This window comes from Trichosurus vulpecula, chromosome 6 (genome assembly GCF_011100635.1).
Source record: "Trichosurus vulpecula isolate mTriVul1 chromosome 6, mTriVul1.pri, whole genome shotgun sequence".
Classification (NCBI taxonomy): domain Eukaryota; kingdom Metazoa; phylum Chordata; class Mammalia; order Diprotodontia; family Phalangeridae; genus Trichosurus; species Trichosurus vulpecula.
In genome coordinates, this window is record NC_050578.1 from 67818669 (window position 1) to 67834835 (window position 16167).

Below are 16167 nucleotides of genomic sequence, written 5' to 3' on the forward strand. Positions count from 1 at the left end.
TAGCCAGGAGGCAGAGGGGAGGAAGAAGAGAGTTCCAGACATGGAGGAGAGTCAGTGAAATACATAGTGTTGGGAAATGGAGTGCCTTGTTCATGGAAGAGCGAGGAGGTCAGTGTCACAGGATCAAAGATTATCTAATTGAGAGTCAGGTGTAAGAAGACTAGAGAGGAAAGAGAAGTCCCGGTTGTGAAGGGATCTGAATGACAAACAGGGCTTCTTATATTTGATAAGGTGCCACTGGTGTTCATTAAAGGGAGCACAATGTAGTCAGACCTGCTCTTTAGGGTAGCTTGACAGCTAAGTGGAGGATAGACTGTACTGAAGAGAGACTTGGGAGGGAGACCAACCAGCAGGCTCTTAAAAGTCCAGGTGTGGGGTGAAAAGAGCCTACACCAGAATGGTCAGAAGAGAGAAAGGGGACACATGTGAGAGATGGTAAAATTGAGAGGACTCGCCAACAGATTTGATACGAGGGGTGTGTGTGTGTGTGTGTGTGTGTGAGAGAGAGAGAGAGAGAGAGAGAGAGTGAAGTGAAGAGTCAGGGATGGTACCCCTAGGCTGTAAGCCTGAGGGACTGGGAGGAGTAATTGGGCAAAGATAATGAGTTCAGTTTGGGCCATGTTGAGATTAAACATAGACTCCTCTCCTTCCCTATCTTAAAGTTCTAACAAAGTCCATTTCTGCTCTGATGGATGCAGTAAGCTCTGAACTGCTTAGTAGAGCAGAAATGGCTACTCTACTTTGAATCCAAGGACTAAATCCACCTTCTGTCATTTATAAGCTCCACCCACTTCCCCAGGTTCTTTTTCATGACTCATCCTCTGGTGCCCTTCCCACCTCTCCCCTCCCTAACCCCAGAACAGTGACATTTCGTGAGTAAGCTTACGACAGAAAAAGACTTTATGAATATATTAATAACAACATACTTTCTATCAACCCATAAGAGGTTCTTCTCTCCCATGGGGATTTACACAATATTAGGCAATTTCCTCAGAACTAGAACTTTTCCTTAGAGTAAAATGGGTAGAGTTGTTCTTCAATTCAACAAGCTTATAAGCCCCATGCTGGGCAATGAAGGAGATAAAGTTTAGATAAGACACAGTCCTTGTTCTCACGAAATCTACAGTTTTAGTAGCAAGACATGAACAGGACACAGATAAGTATAAAACAAAACAGTAAGTGACAAGGGCATTAAATATGTGTCAAACAAAGTGGCCTGTAAGGTCCTGGGAGAGCTGATGAGGAGTCCTTTCTGACTTGGTAGAATCAAGGAAAACTGTGTAGAGGAAATAACATTTGACTTATAAACTTTATAGAACTCAAAAGTGGAACAGAACATTTCTACAATTTTAATGTTTGCTCCTTTAGAGGTCACATTCATCCCTCAAACAGAAATAAACTAATCTTATAATTTCCCTCAGTTGTGATAAAACTTATTTTTACCTCCAACCCCCTTTCCTTACCCTTCAATGAAATTTTCTGCTTTGGGAAACATCATCTTATAGCCCCCTCCCCGAGCTGTAACAATCAGAAGCAGCCCTGGGTATATTTGAGAAGATATGAGCCACCCAGAGCTAATGACTTCATCAGCCTGGGAATCTGAAAATGAGAGCCAGAATCAGACCCCAAGAAGTCCTTAATTTCCAGGCCTCTTTGCCAAGGTCTTTCCACTAGAGGAAACTGCCACCAACCTAATAATTTAGAGGCTGGGCATTATTACCTTATGAAGATTAGATTGGTTAAAAAGAAATAGTACCTACTGAACTCTTCTTTCTCTATTGGTAGAGTGGATTAAGGGTGAAGGTAGTGAATAGGGAAGCACAAAGACTTCTTGTATGAATTCCAGAAGTCTGGTTAGAAAAAAAAAAGCTATGAATTCTATTTCTTGCTAGTATAGCTAGTCTAGGCCTAATGGCAATTTTTGTTCTTTTATTTTGAATGACATGTAAAAACAATTTTTAGCATTCATTTTAAAAAAAGACTTTGACTTCCAAATTCTTTCCATCCCTTTCCTCCCTCCTCCTTTAGAAGGCAAGCAATTTGATATAGATTATACATGTGCAGTCATGAAAAATATATTTCCATATTGGCCATGTTGCAAAACAGGCAAGAAAAAAAAAACCAGAAAAAGAAAGTTTAAAAAAAAGTGTGTTTTGATCTGTATTCAGACTCCATTAGTTCTTTCCCTACAGGGGGATAGTATTTTTTGTCCTAAGTCCTTCAGAATTGTCTTGGATCATTGCATTACTGAAGATAGCTAAGTCATTCAGAGTTGGTCATCATACAATACTGCTGTTATTGTGTACGACGTTCTCCTGGTTCCGTTCACTTCACTTTGCATCAGTTCATACACATCTTTCCAGATTTTTCTGAAATAATCCTGCTCCTCACTTCTCACAGCATAATAATATTTCATCACGATCATATCACAACTTGTTCAGCCATTCCACAATTGGGGCATCCCCTTCAATTTCCAATTCTTGGCCACCATAAAAGAGCTGCTATAAATACTTTTGTCCATAAAGGTCCTTTTCCTCTCTCTTTGATCTCTTCAGGATACAGACCCAGTAGGGGTATTGCTTGGTCAAATGATATGCACAGTTTTATAACTCTTTGGACTGTTGTCCAGAATGGCTGGATCAGTTCACAACTCCACTAAGAGTTAAGCCATTATTCTTCAATGAATCTGTGATCTCCTTGATGTCAATACTTCACCCCATCTGCTATCCACATCTCACCTGGACTAACTTTTTCCCAAGGTCTGCCAGAGGCCCCCCTACAGAAGGCCCACCCAAAGTACCGTGGGTTTCCTCTAGCTAGGACTCAACATTAGGTGGTAAAAATGAAGCATGCAGCCTGTCTAAAATATGAGTTCATCCTTCAAAGGATGTTGAAGGAATGCATGCAGGGTATATTTAGGCTATATAGCACACTGCTTCTTGATCATTTGCTGTTACAGAATGGGGCCAAAGAGGCCATTGAAGAATCTGAAAGGTCACTTGCTTTGGAAGACCTGGGCTCAAATGCCCACCCCCCTTTAATATGTACACTATTTGTGCGACCCTGGGCAAATGAGACTACCCCAGGGCTTAATGGCAAATCACATTTGTAAGTAAAATTTATACCTTATTTTATATACATAATTTTATTGGATCTTTATACCACCAAGTATAGTACAAAGGTGTTGGAGTCAACTGCTCCTGAGCTATCAAGCTATGTTCCTAACAGTGACCAGAAAAGGAGGCCTGGGCCCTTCATATCTATGACTATTGAGAAGGCATAATGGTAGAGTGGGTGTAGCACTGCATTTGGAACCCAAAATGTTTACCAGTTTTGTGACTTCGGGCAAGTCACTATCTCTCTGAGCCTCAGTTTCCCTATCTGTACAATAGGAGAAACAGAATTCACATCGCCTCCTGGGGTTTTCAGACTTGAATGAGGCAATGTATGCCTAAGAAAGCAGTGTGTCAAAGCCCTAAGTTGCCAGAAGTGACTACCCTTATCATCATCGCGGTCATTACATATATAATATATAATCAGGGGCAGCTAGGTGTCGCAGTGAGTAGAGCACCGGCCCTGCAGTCAGGAGGACCTCAGTTCAAATGCGGCCTCAGACACTCTACACATACATGTACTAGCTGTGTGACCTTGGGCAAGTCACTTAACCCCAATTGCCCTGCCAAAAAGCAAATAATAATAATAGGGGAATCATTGCAGACAGAATTTAGGTGAAGGTTTTTTTTTTTGTTTTGAGGGTTTTTTTTGGGGGGGGGGTGGGGTCACAGATAAAAGATTCAAACCCTGTAAATGTATAATCCTAGAGCCTTTATTTGTTATAAGGTGAGAAATATTATTAAAAATAATAGAATTTATATAGTGCTTTACAGTTATCAAAACGTTTTACACATATTATCTCACATCATCCTAATAAATACCCTTGGAGGTAGGTGCTATTATTATCCCCCTTTTACAGACGTAGTAACTGAGGCAGAGAGCTAGTGTCTTGGGGCTGATTTGAAATCGGGTCAGGCATGCTCGGCCACCGCGCACAACAACAACAACAACAACGTGGGCGTGGGGGAACCCTAATCGATCCGCGGGGGGCTCCCAGCAGGTGCTCCGCTGCCCCCGCACAGATCCCAGGAACAACGGCCCCCGCCCAGCAGCTGGCCCGGGGCCTCCAAGCTCGGGCAACAGCAAACGAGGCCAAGGGACTGGAACAAGGCACGCGCGGCCAAGTCCAAGTCCCTCCTCCCGTCCCTGACGTTGCGCTCTGGAGAAGGGGTCTAGGAGCGGAGGCCAGAGAGGGGCGCACAGGCAACCCCAGTCCCTTGTCTCCAGCCCTGCCCCCCAGGAAAACGGGCTTCCCCCGCCCCCGGACTGGGAGTGTGTCTGTGAGTGTGTGAGTGTGTGTACGCGTCTGGCCTTGCTAGCTCTCTTCGGCTCAACGTCAGTGGGAATTTCCAGCCAGGAAGTGAGAGAGTGAACGAGAGAACGAGAGAGAAGTGCGCCCGCAAGCTGCTAGCAGGAAGGGGAGGTTTCGCCACCCGAGGGCCAGGGGACGCGCTGACAGCTTCCCCCTTTCCCCTTCCCGTCGCTCGGTCCCGCCCGCCCGCAGTCCAGTCGGCAGCCCGAGCTGCTCCGGGGAGAGCGCACGAGTGAGCGAGCCGGAACTGCGGAGCGCCGGCGGCCGCCGAGGGACAGGGCGCTCACGCTGCGGCTCCCCTAGCCTCCCCGGCCCGGGCTGCGGGCCATGCGCTGTGCTGCCTGGTGCTAGGCTCCGCTGGGCTGAACCACGCGCGCAGCCCGCCCGCCTCTGTCTTCTACGGCCAGCCCTCCGCTGCTGCTAGCCGGACCCGAGCGGGGAGCCAGGACGAGCTGGGAGGCCCCGGAGAGCAGCTCCCCCAAAGGGTAAGAACAAAGTTGGGGCCGGGGGAGGGGGGAGGCTCTTCCTGCCGGGGAAGGTGCGGACAAGTGCGTCTCTTCACGCTGAGTCCCCCCACACGCCGAGATCCCCACCCCGCCATCCCCCGAGTCTAGACTTCCTCATTCCTTCTCGACCCGCTGGAGGAGGTTGACACCAGTTGCGAGGTGCATGGGATTGGTGAAAGAGGAGGAAAAAGGCAGCCCGGGACCGGGGATGGTGCAGATCGGCTCGGGGGAGCCCAGGGCCATGTGGTTTGGCCAATTGTGTTATTTTCCCCAACCTCCTCCAACCTTTTGAAACGATGAAAAAATCTGGGCATCTTGGACTGCAGCTGCTCGGGAGACTTCATTTTTCTTTTGGGGGGGTTTGGAGTGGGGGGGGGAGGGAATGACTAAGGGCGTACGTGTGTGTGTGTGTGTGTGTGTGTGTGTGTGTGTGTGTGTGTTTGTTTGTCGGGTGGGGGGGGAAGGTGTTTTGAGTGAAGTGCTGAACCTGATTTTTGTCCAAGGACGTTTTACCAAATGAAGGCAGAAGAGAAGGCTACCGATTTTTCTTCATTTGAAAACCCTCTAGTTTCCAAGTCTTGTTAGCTATCTGCCATCCCCTAACTGAAAATGGGCCCATTCTTCCCGGGACCTCTGGTTATCTTGCCAGAAAGATTAAGTCTATAGGGGCATTCCTGGACCCTCAGAAAGACATTCTGAAAGAGGGGAGTGTGGGTTCTTACTACACTTGCTAAATCAAATAGTCTGTTGATTAGTTCGTTATCTGAAACATGGTGGTGCTGGCATATATGCAGGGTGTCCCAAAAGTCGGAGGGCAGTTATAAGTTTTAACAGCCATAATTTAAGCTCACGCTGCATACAGAGCTATAGTTTAAGTTATTAAAAGTTTAAAGGTGAACTCGTAAGTATGATCTTTCTATAGTAAAATTAATTTACACTCAGAATTTTCTGTTTCACATTTGAAATAACCAGGATATCAAATACAGTCGTTTGTTTTTACTGGATATGTTGAAAGTTAAATAGAAACCATCAGTTTAGGGCTTATTCAACTCAATGGATTTTTATCAGAGTAGCTGATTCCAAATCTTGGTCTATTCACTATATAGTAAATCTAGGAATATAGTATGAAGGTGGTGGTTGAGCCATTTACTGTGTTAGAATAAGCCAGTGATCCTCCCAGAATCCTGTTTCCCACTGTTTGGAAGCAAGGTACTTCCAGTTGGTGTAACATTGTTACTCTTGGGAGTCACTGATCTTCCTGAGTAGACAGTGTTGTTTGCTTTTTTGTCTTTTAGAAGGAACACTTGATCAGAATTCAAGGGCCCTGCTGAAGCATGTTGGTGAAATTTAATTTTACAATTCTTCACATCCTGTTGTTTGAAGTTAGTCATTTTTAAAGCACCTACTATGTGTCAGTGTCTTGGCTAAAAACACAAGGAGACCAAGAAAAGCAGAAAGACCGTTCTTCCCTTCAGGGAACTCACATATAATGGAGGAAATAATACATAAAAAGAAGCTGAAAATTGGGGGGGGGCAGGGAAGAGCGGACTGGGAGGATACCCTGCCTAAGAGATGACTGAAGTTCTGAAGCCTGGTGGTGCGGTGGGCCTCCTCCTTAAGTGGGTGAGGATCTGGGAAGAGGTCTCCTCTGTCCCTCCTCTACCCTCAGCAGTTAGAGGGAGCCCCTTCTCGGACTGGGGTTACTTAAGGAGGCTTGAGTTTCAGAGCTCATTCCATCTTTAAGGAAGACAATGATGAAGTCCAAGACAGCAGCCAGGTGGTAAACGAGGTAGCTGCCCAATTCCAAACCAGTTAAATTGTTTTGACTGTCTTCTCTGCAATGGAGAAAGAATTTCACTGGAATAGAGTAGAACAATTAACTTGAGACTAGTGTGTTTGGAAAGAAAGAATTTTGGAAGAGAGCTTTTTTGTATTTGTTGCATTTGTTTTTCATGTGTAACATGCAACTGAATTGTTAAAATGCAAAGAAGGAGTGTACTTAGAAGAGATAATATACTAGGACTTTTCTTGAAATGATCAGTCAGTTAGACTTTATAATTATCTGCTTATTACTGATAGATCTTCAACTCAGATTTATTTGGCAAAATGTCCACCTGAGCTAAGCAGAGCCTCAACCAGCAAGACAGTTTCATATGAAGGAAGAGCTACCTTCCACAAGTATAGAAATGGAATGAATGAATGAAAAAGCATTTATTATTTAAATCATGACTTTAAATAATGTGAGTTCTGGATTCTAAGCATAAATCTTTGGTAATGTCTTTTAAAAATGTTTCCTATTCTCAAAGTCATTTCTGGAGACAGAACACAGATGTTATAGCCAGAAGGGACCTTGGAAATCATATTGTCTAACCCTCTCATTTTACAGATGAGAAAACTGAGGTCCACATAAGTTGTGATTTATCTAGGCTCACACAGCAAGTTAATGGCAGAGCTAGAACTGAGTTTTTACTCTCATTCTGTGATTGTTCCTCTACTTCTTTATTGTTGTGGTCACTTCCAAAGCTTTCATCTTTTGTTTTTTAAATGCCTATTTTGTTTTTGAAATCCCTGTTTTCCATGTGAGTTACTGTGCCCAAATATTTACCGCAAGCCACAGCAGCCCTTGTTTTTCAAATCTAACTTATAAATATTGGAGCACATTTACAAAATAGCCAAGTCCCCCTCTCCTGTGCTAATACTGTTGGGATCTTTGAGCCAACTTGCTTTATATAGATAAGTCAGTCATGTCCCACTCTTTGTGACTTCATTTTTGGGGGTGTTCTTGGCAAAGATAGTGGAGTGGTTTGCCATTTCTTCTCCCACTCATTTTCCAGTTGAGGAAACTGAGTTAAGTGACTTGCCCAGGGTCACCCAGCTAGTAGTTGTCTGAGGCCAGATTTGAACTGAGGTCTTTTTAACTCCAGGCCCAGGCTCTATCCACTGTACCACCTAACTGCCTTTATACTTTTAAGCTCTTTAGAAATATCCGCCCTAATGTCTGAGTTATAGTTGGCCAAAATTGATTAGTCTGAAGTGGGGCAGGCTTTTAAATTCAGTGATCAGGGATGTAATCACTCTCTTGCTCTGGTCCCTGGGTACAAATTGGACATATATCAGAAACTGGTAATAGAGAGATAATTGTTATGTTTTCCAGCCCCTTTAAAGGATCATAGATTTAGCTTTAAAAAGGACCTTAAAAGTCGTATAGTCCAACCCTTTTCAGTTGCAGAGATAGCCACTGGAAGGCCTGGGATTTGATCCAAATGCATTCACACTGAAGTCCTGAGTTAAGATTTTCAGGGTATTCCACAGTAGCTAGGCGGTATAGTGGATAGAGAGTACTTGAGTCCAGATCTTTGCTCCAGTGTTGCCTGAGATACTCAGTAGCTGTGGGCACCTGGGCAAGTCACTTACCTTGATTCAGTGACCCAAGCTACTGACTCCCTGCCTCAGTTTTCTCTTCTGACAAATGAGGTTCGTGATAGCACCTGCCTCACAGGGTTGTAAAGATCAGATGAGTTACAGTACAAGATAGTTTGCAAATCTTGAAGCACTACATAAATGCTAGCTAACATCATTTTCCTGAATTGCTGAAAGGCTTCATTCCCCTTTAAGAGATCTTCTTATTTCCAAAGTATGTAACGAGCTTTATTTTCATATTGGTATTCAGATTGTCATAGGCATTGCTAATATATGTGTTAAGTGCCATGGAAAAAGAATAACTCAGTATATTGACTTGGCCTATAACCTGCACTTAACTCCTATTTCATCAGCTCCCTGGGAAAAGTGCAGTACACATTTGCAAAGTGTTTCCAGATTATTTTTTAAAAGATTCTTTTTACATTCTTCTTAAGGAATCTGTGCATTCACAAGAATTTTCAGACCGCAGAAATGCCTATACTATATTTCAAACACATAGTTACTTAATTTTTTTTAAAAGTATTTATTTCCCTCCTCCAAAGGGTAGAATACTGGCTTTTGGGAGATACTGCTTCATACTGATCAAATGAAATCTAATTAGCAGGAGCAGAAGCAAACATGGGATTTTTAAATTTTAAAAATTTAGGTTCACAGGTGTGGAAGATAAATGGCTTCATTTGGCAAATAAAATAACAGTAAAAATAAATTTCTCTTACTGCTTACCCAAAATAACTGTGGAAACTCTCCTTTCATTTTGAAACTTTGAATGGAAATAGTTCATTACAGGAGGGAAATATCTGGAGATTGAGACTGTTTGGAGATTTGTCCTAATGCCCAGCAAGCCTGATTTATCTATCCCCTTTTAGGCTAAATCCAAGGGGAGTCCTAACAGTAATGGATGCATATGCAGAAGGGGTCACTAGATCTGTAAAGAGAGATAGTAAATTGGTCCTATTTTTGCAGGTCGATGTTTTGTGTTAAGAGACAAATGTAGTTAATTACAAAAAGTAGACACTTTCAGAGATCATTAGTCCAGGGGTGGGGAACCTGGGGCTTTGAGGCCACATGTGGCCCTCTAGGTCCTCAAGTGCATCAAAGTTTGGATTCTGTCAAAGGCCCGCATTTGAGGACCTAGAGGGCCACATGTGGCCTCCATTCCGCAGGTTCCCTACTCCTGATTTAGTCCAACCACCTAATTTAAGACAGATCCCAGTCTAGCTGAATAGCATTAACTCCTCTGCCACCAGCTCCCCTTTATGTAACATCTTCCCTCACTAGAGTATAAACTCTTCGAGGGCAGGGATTATCTTGCTTGCTTATATATGTATACCCAGTGTTTTAGCACAGTGCTTGGAACATAATGAGAACTTAATAAATTCTTTGTCTATCTTTCCTCTCTGTCCCTCTTTCTCTCTGTCTCTGTCTCTCTCCTCCCCATCTGTTTCTTTCTTTTTCTCTATCTCTCCATCTGTCTACCTATCTATAATCTATCTGTATCTACATCTATCATTTATCTAGCATCTGCCTCTCATCTATCTACCTACCTATCTTCCATCTATTTATCTTAACAGTACTATAGGTTGGCAGCTATATTACTCTAGAGATATTTTAATCTCTATTATTATTATTATATTAATATTTAATCTCTCCTACTATATTCTTCATTATTCTTGATTTGGCACCATTTACAAATTATTGGCCAGTTATAGTATTCTTAAATTAGAAAAAAAAACTGCCTTCCAGACTTTCAGAGAAATGTTGTTCTTCTCTGTAACACACCAGAGAGTCTTTGATGCTTGAGTTGGTCAGCAAGCTTCAGTAGAATGGTGACCATTGATCTGGAGAAGTGATCAGAGCGTCACAGAACCTTAAAGTGAGAAAGGAAATCAGAAGTCACTGAGTCCGACCCATGCCTGAATATTCTTTGTGCAGCATTCCTGAAAAGTGGTCCTGTAGCTTCTCTGGTCAAACATCAGCAACAAAAGATCTCCCTGTCCTTCCCAAAGCAGCTTATTGCTATTTGGGACAGTTCTAAATGGTTTAACCACATTTTTTCCTTACATGTAACTTGAATTTGTCTCTGTACCTTTTATCCCCTGCTTCTAACTTTGACCTTCGCTGTTGTTTGTCCTTTATTCTCCAAGAGGACCACGACATCAGGGAGGTGATGCCATGACATGCTGAAAGTGAATTGGATTTAAGTGAGGGAGGGCTGTGCAAAGTCACCAGCCTTACTTTCACCTCTGGAGCCATTTGGGTCCAGTGGCCAGATATCAGTCAGGATGACTGGAGACAGCCCAACTTTGACCTTTAGGACTGAACAGACCCAGGCTTTTCCGAGTGATGGTCCTGCAAGTACTCCCCAGTCTTCTCTGTTCTAGACTGGATGTTGTTCCCCATGAATTTTCAACATTTTCTCTCCTTTACACAGCTTTTACATAGACTTTACATAGGCTTCCTGTCTGCCTTACCTGGAATATTCTCCTACCTTTCTTCTGCCTCAGAGAATCCCTACCTTTCTCTCAAAGCACCTAACATGGGTATGAACTCTTCATACAGGACGCTTTTGCAGCTCTTTGCCATTGTGTATAATTTCAACCCTAGAAATTCCCTTGTATGTATTTTGCATATACTTATCTTTGTATGTAGTTTTCTTCCATAGACTATAGTCTTCTTGAGGACGTGGGTTCTTTTGTTTTTGTCTTTGTTTCCAGTACCTCCTAGAGTGCCTTGTATAAAACAGGTAGTCAATAAATGCAGATAGATTGCTGGGTCTGGAATTAGAAAGACCTGAGTTCAAATGCAACACCAAATGTGACCCTGTGTGACCCTGGACAAATCACTTAACCTCTATTTGCCTCAGTTTTCTGAATGTTAAAATGGGGAGAGTAATAGCACCTACCTCCCAGGGTTGTTTCTCACAAACGAAATAATTATTATCACAAAATGATATTATCACAAGTGAGATAACATCTGTAGAGTACTTATATAGCACAGTGCCTGGCATATAGTAGGAGCTTAATAAATACTTATTCCATTCCTAAGCCTCCTCACCATTTTATGTCCTCTGGTTGCATTTCAGCTGATCAATGTATTTCTGAAAACGTGGTGCCCGCACTCGAACACAATATTCTAAATGTCTGACCAGGTCAGAGTACAGCTGGACTATTTTGAAATCTTTTTGAAATCCCTTCAAGATTCTCCTCATGCCACCTTCTTCATGAGGCCTTTCCAGGTTTCCCCAGCTGCTGGTACACCCCCTCTGAAGACTACATTGTATGCATTTTGTACACATTCTACATACAGGTTGTCACAAAAGTCTTGGTATAGTTTTATACCTTTAAAGCTTGAAATTTATGTGTACATCTTGCCTTCTTCTTAGAATGTTGATTCCTTGAGGGCATGGAATGGTTTCCTTGTATCTTTGTACATTCCCAGTTTTTGGCATGTTTTAAGAACTTAATAAATGCTTGTTGGTTGGTTGACACAGATATTATGCTGCTTTTTAAGCTTTTTTTCTGTCACTTTGCAGGCTCATATTAAGCTTGTAGTCCATTAAAATAAAATTCCCAGGTCTCTTTTCCATCTTCTGCTTGGCACTGTGGCCCATACGTTGCTGTTGTTTTTAACAAAAGTGCAAAGCTTAACATTGATTGTTGTTAAATTGAGCCTCTTGAGCTACTCACTCATAGATCATGACACATTTATTTACTGTGTTAACTATTCCTCTCAACTTTGGGTCATCCAGTTTCAGAAGCAAATCATCTGTGTCTAGATCACTGGTAAAAATGTGAACACTTCAGGATGTAGGTTAAATCCATGGGCCATCCAGTAGAGACCCTACCTCCAGGTTGACAAGAACCCATTGATAATGGGTCAGTGTCAATTTGACAACTGATCCATAATGATGACTTCTTTTTAGGTTAAGTCAATCAGCCACCTAACTGAAGCCATCTACCTACTCTCATCTATTCCATATCTCTCCATCTTGTCCATGAGGATAATTCAAGAGACTTGAACATTTTGTTGAAATCCAAGGATACCATTCTCCTGATGTAGGGTGCTTAGATGGAGTAGTATGGTATGATAAATCAGAAAAAAAATGTAAGTAAATGCAAAATTTTGAAAGTACATAAGTTAGCTTGGTACATTTTTGAAACTGATTTGTCCATAACCAATTCTCCATAACCAATTCTCCTAATTCTTGAATATTCTGTGATTGTCTAACAGCTTCTTTATACAAACAGTTATTAAGTTATTAAAATTCTACGCAGTCCAATTAAGTATGACTTGTTATTGCTTTGGATTTTTCTGTAACTACGAGCAGTCTCTTTTGCTAGGCACTGTGGATACAAAGGGGGAAAAATGCTCCATTCCTAGTTAAGAGGAGATCTACTGGGCATGAGAAATTAGGGAAGGAGGTGCCTACATCTAGTAACTGCAAAGATCAGTCAGCCAATGAATAAGTATTTATTAAGTTCCCACTTTGTGCCAGGCACTTCGTAAGGCACTGGAAATAAAAGTACAAAGAATGAAACAATCCTTACTTGAAATGAGCTTATATTCTAATGGGAGAGAAAACATGTAATATAAAACTACGTATAGCATGAATATTAAATCAATCAATAAATACACATATGTGTATACTTAGACATACAAAGTAGATGCTAGCAGTTTTTTTTTTTGTTAGGGGAGGATCAGGAAAGGATTGATGTAGAAGGAAAACGGTGCCTAAGTTGCCTCTTAAAAAAGAGAGGTATTCTATGAAGGGGAGGGAAGGAGAGACTTTACCAGGTATGAGGGAGAGCCAGTATGAAGGTACAAAGACTAGAAATGAAGCATTGTGAATGAGGAACAGAGGGAAGGCCAGTTTGGCTGCATCACAGATGCAGGAGGGGGAATGATATCCCATAGGGCTGGAAAAATTTGTCGGGGCCAGATTTGTAGGGCTTTAACTGCTAAATAGATTTAATTTGATGAAGATTTCCTTTGACTACTATTTTCTTTTTCACTTTTTTGCCTATTCTTTTTAAAGTTTAGGTAATTAGGAATAATGATTAAAAAAAGCTTTACTCCCCCACAAAAAGTATGTTGCTTTGCCTTGACATTTCACCATTTTTGGAAAGATCTTATAACCCTTATTATAACTTCTTGAATCTTTTATCTGCAGATAAGTAACAGATTATTGCAGACTTCACACTATAAGTTTATGAATTTACTGAAGTAAAAAAAATCTCTGACAAGTGCAGTTTTAAATATGAATTTAGTCATTCTGTATCATTTATATTTTAAAAGAACTTAACTTCATAAAGGAGAAAATATGCTTGAAAAAGTTCAAGCTTTAAGAAAAAATTAACCACAACCTATGTCAAAACATAAAAAGTATAGTCGTTTCTGAGGGAACTAACCAAATCATGATAATATAACCAGGATATGCAAAGAAATATTTTTTTAATTGAGCAATTAACATTGATTTACAAATATTGGCCCTTGTTCTATACTAAATAGGAATGACTGAATTTGTTTTGGGTACAAGTTAACTTTTGTGGGGGGGGATGCCAACTTAGTTGTACTGGCCTACTCAAAGTTCTTCCAAAATGGCTTGTACTGGCTTGCCCCAGGCCTTGGAAGCTTGGCCCCCTCATCTGTCTTCATAGCTTCCTGTTTTTCTTCAAGATTCAGGTCAAATCCCACCTTCTGCAAAAAGCCTTTTCTAGTGCCTTCCCTTCTCAGATAACTGTCATCAATTCTGTATGTATCTTCTATGTTCCTCATTATTTACGTTACCTTCCCCATTAGATAATACTCTCCTTGAAGGCAGGGGCTGTGTTTTTATATCCGTTACTTAACACTGGTGAAAAGTAAGGACTTAAACGCTACTTACTGACAGACACTTTTGGAAGGCATCACTTTATTAGTTACTATACATAGACTATTTCTTTTTTTTTTTGCATTTATTTTTTGTTAATTTTTTTTTTAGTTTGCAACACTAACTTCCACAAGTTTTTGAGTTTAAATTTTCTCTCTCCCCCTCCTCATCCTTCCCCACCCAAGGCGGCATGTGATCTAATATAGGTTCTACATATACCTTCACATTAAACTTATTTTCCCAATAATCAAGTTGTAAAGAAGAATTATAACCAATGAAATGAACCATAGACTATTTCTTATGCCAGGGATAGGGTATAGGATTTTCAGAGTATATATTTCTTTCCTTCTAAAAGAATTACTGTAATTTTAAATGTACTGGAAGTGATAGCTTATTATTGAATGAAATTTAGTGCTCTCAAGAAGAATCATTTATGAACCACAGAAATTAGCTTAATTTCAAAATTTTCTGGATTATATGGTCATTTTGTACCATTAAAAGTGGAGCTTTGTAGCTAGGTAAGACCTGAAGCTAATTTGGAACCTAGTATCTCCAATAGTAGTAGGGAAGAGAATGCTACAATCACATTGAATGAAATTCAAGGATTATAAAATTAAAATTAATTCACCAAAATTTAAAAGTCACTTACCTAATGTGCCCCTCAGTGGTTGACATTGTCCCTGTGAGGTAAAATGGAAAGAACACTGGATCTTGGGTAAGTTACTTCAACCTCCCTAGGCTTCAGTTTCCTCATCTGAAAAAGAGGGGACCTGGACCAGCTAATTGTCAGGGTCATTTCCAAGTCTAAGTGTACAGTATATGAATTACATGCACCCAAACTAGCAGTTTTTGTATTCCCATGGATAGGCAGCAGAGTTCTTTTTATCAGATTCTTCAGGCTGCCCTGCCCCATGAACGGGACACCCTATATCTTAGCCCCTCATGTTTCTCTGGCTGCCTCTCCCTTATGCCTGGAATGTTTTCCCTCTGGGTTCCCTGTATTCTTTTAAGCCCCCATTAAAATCCTGTCTTCTACAGAAAGTGTTTCCTAGCCCCTCTTAATTCTAGTGCCTTCTCTCTCAATAGTTGCCTATTTACCCTGTCTATAGTTTGCTTGCATGTTGTCTCCCCTATTAGATTGTGAGCCCCTTGAGGGCAAGAACTGTCTTTTGCCTCTTTTTGTCTCCCCAGCTCTTAACCTAGTGCCTGGCACATTGTGGGTGCTCCATAAGGTTTATTAGTTAATTGATTGCTCTCTACTTTTTTCTTCTCTTGGCCCTAACCTCTTTGGCTTCCTAGAGTAACAAACAACCCCTTCCTTTAACCTTATTCTCCTATTCATGAATTATAAAAGGTCAGTGTTAATGTTTATTTACATAACACACTGTCTTAAAGTACTCAGTAGAATAAAACATGATATTTATTATTCAAAGAATTTGCTGGCTGGAGTAATTCTTTTTATTTTTAATTAGCTAATTAATGATTTTCCCCCTCAATTACATGTTAAAACAAATTTTAACATTTAAAAAAAGTTTTGAGTTCTATATTCTATCCCTCCCTTTTCCCTTCTCCTCCCCCCTCCCTGAGATGGTAGGCAATCTGATATAGGTTGTACATGTGCAATCATGTAAAACATTTCCATATTAGTCATTTTGTACAAGAAGATGAGAACAAGAAAGAAAGTGAAACATATCATGCTTCAGTCTGTATTCAAACAACGTCAGTTCTTTCTCTGGAGGCAAATAGCATTTTCATCATGAGTCCTTTGGGATTGTCTTTGTATCATTGTGCTGTTGAGAATAGCTAAGTCATTCACAATTTTTCATCATACAATATAACTCTTACTGTGTATGTTCTCCTGGTTCTGCTCATTTCACTTTGCATCATTCATGTAAGTCTTTCGAGGTTTCTCTGTAATCATTCTGCTTGTCATTTCTTATAGCACA

The 16167-nt window shown here is 41.1% G+C and overlaps 1 protein-coding gene across 1 annotated transcript in view; it reads left to right on the forward strand.

Annotated features, from left to right (window-relative positions):
- Positions 1 to 4405: 4405 nt before the first annotated feature.
- The window catches only part of NFKB1 (nuclear factor kappa B subunit 1), a 173330-nt gene continuing 161568 nt past the window's right edge, over positions 4406 to 16167 (forward strand). The window contains exon 1 of the mRNA XM_036763810.1: positions 4406 to 4911. The gene's annotated coding sequence lies outside the window, so the exon portion shown is untranslated. The remainder of the gene's footprint in view (positions 4912 to 16167) is intronic.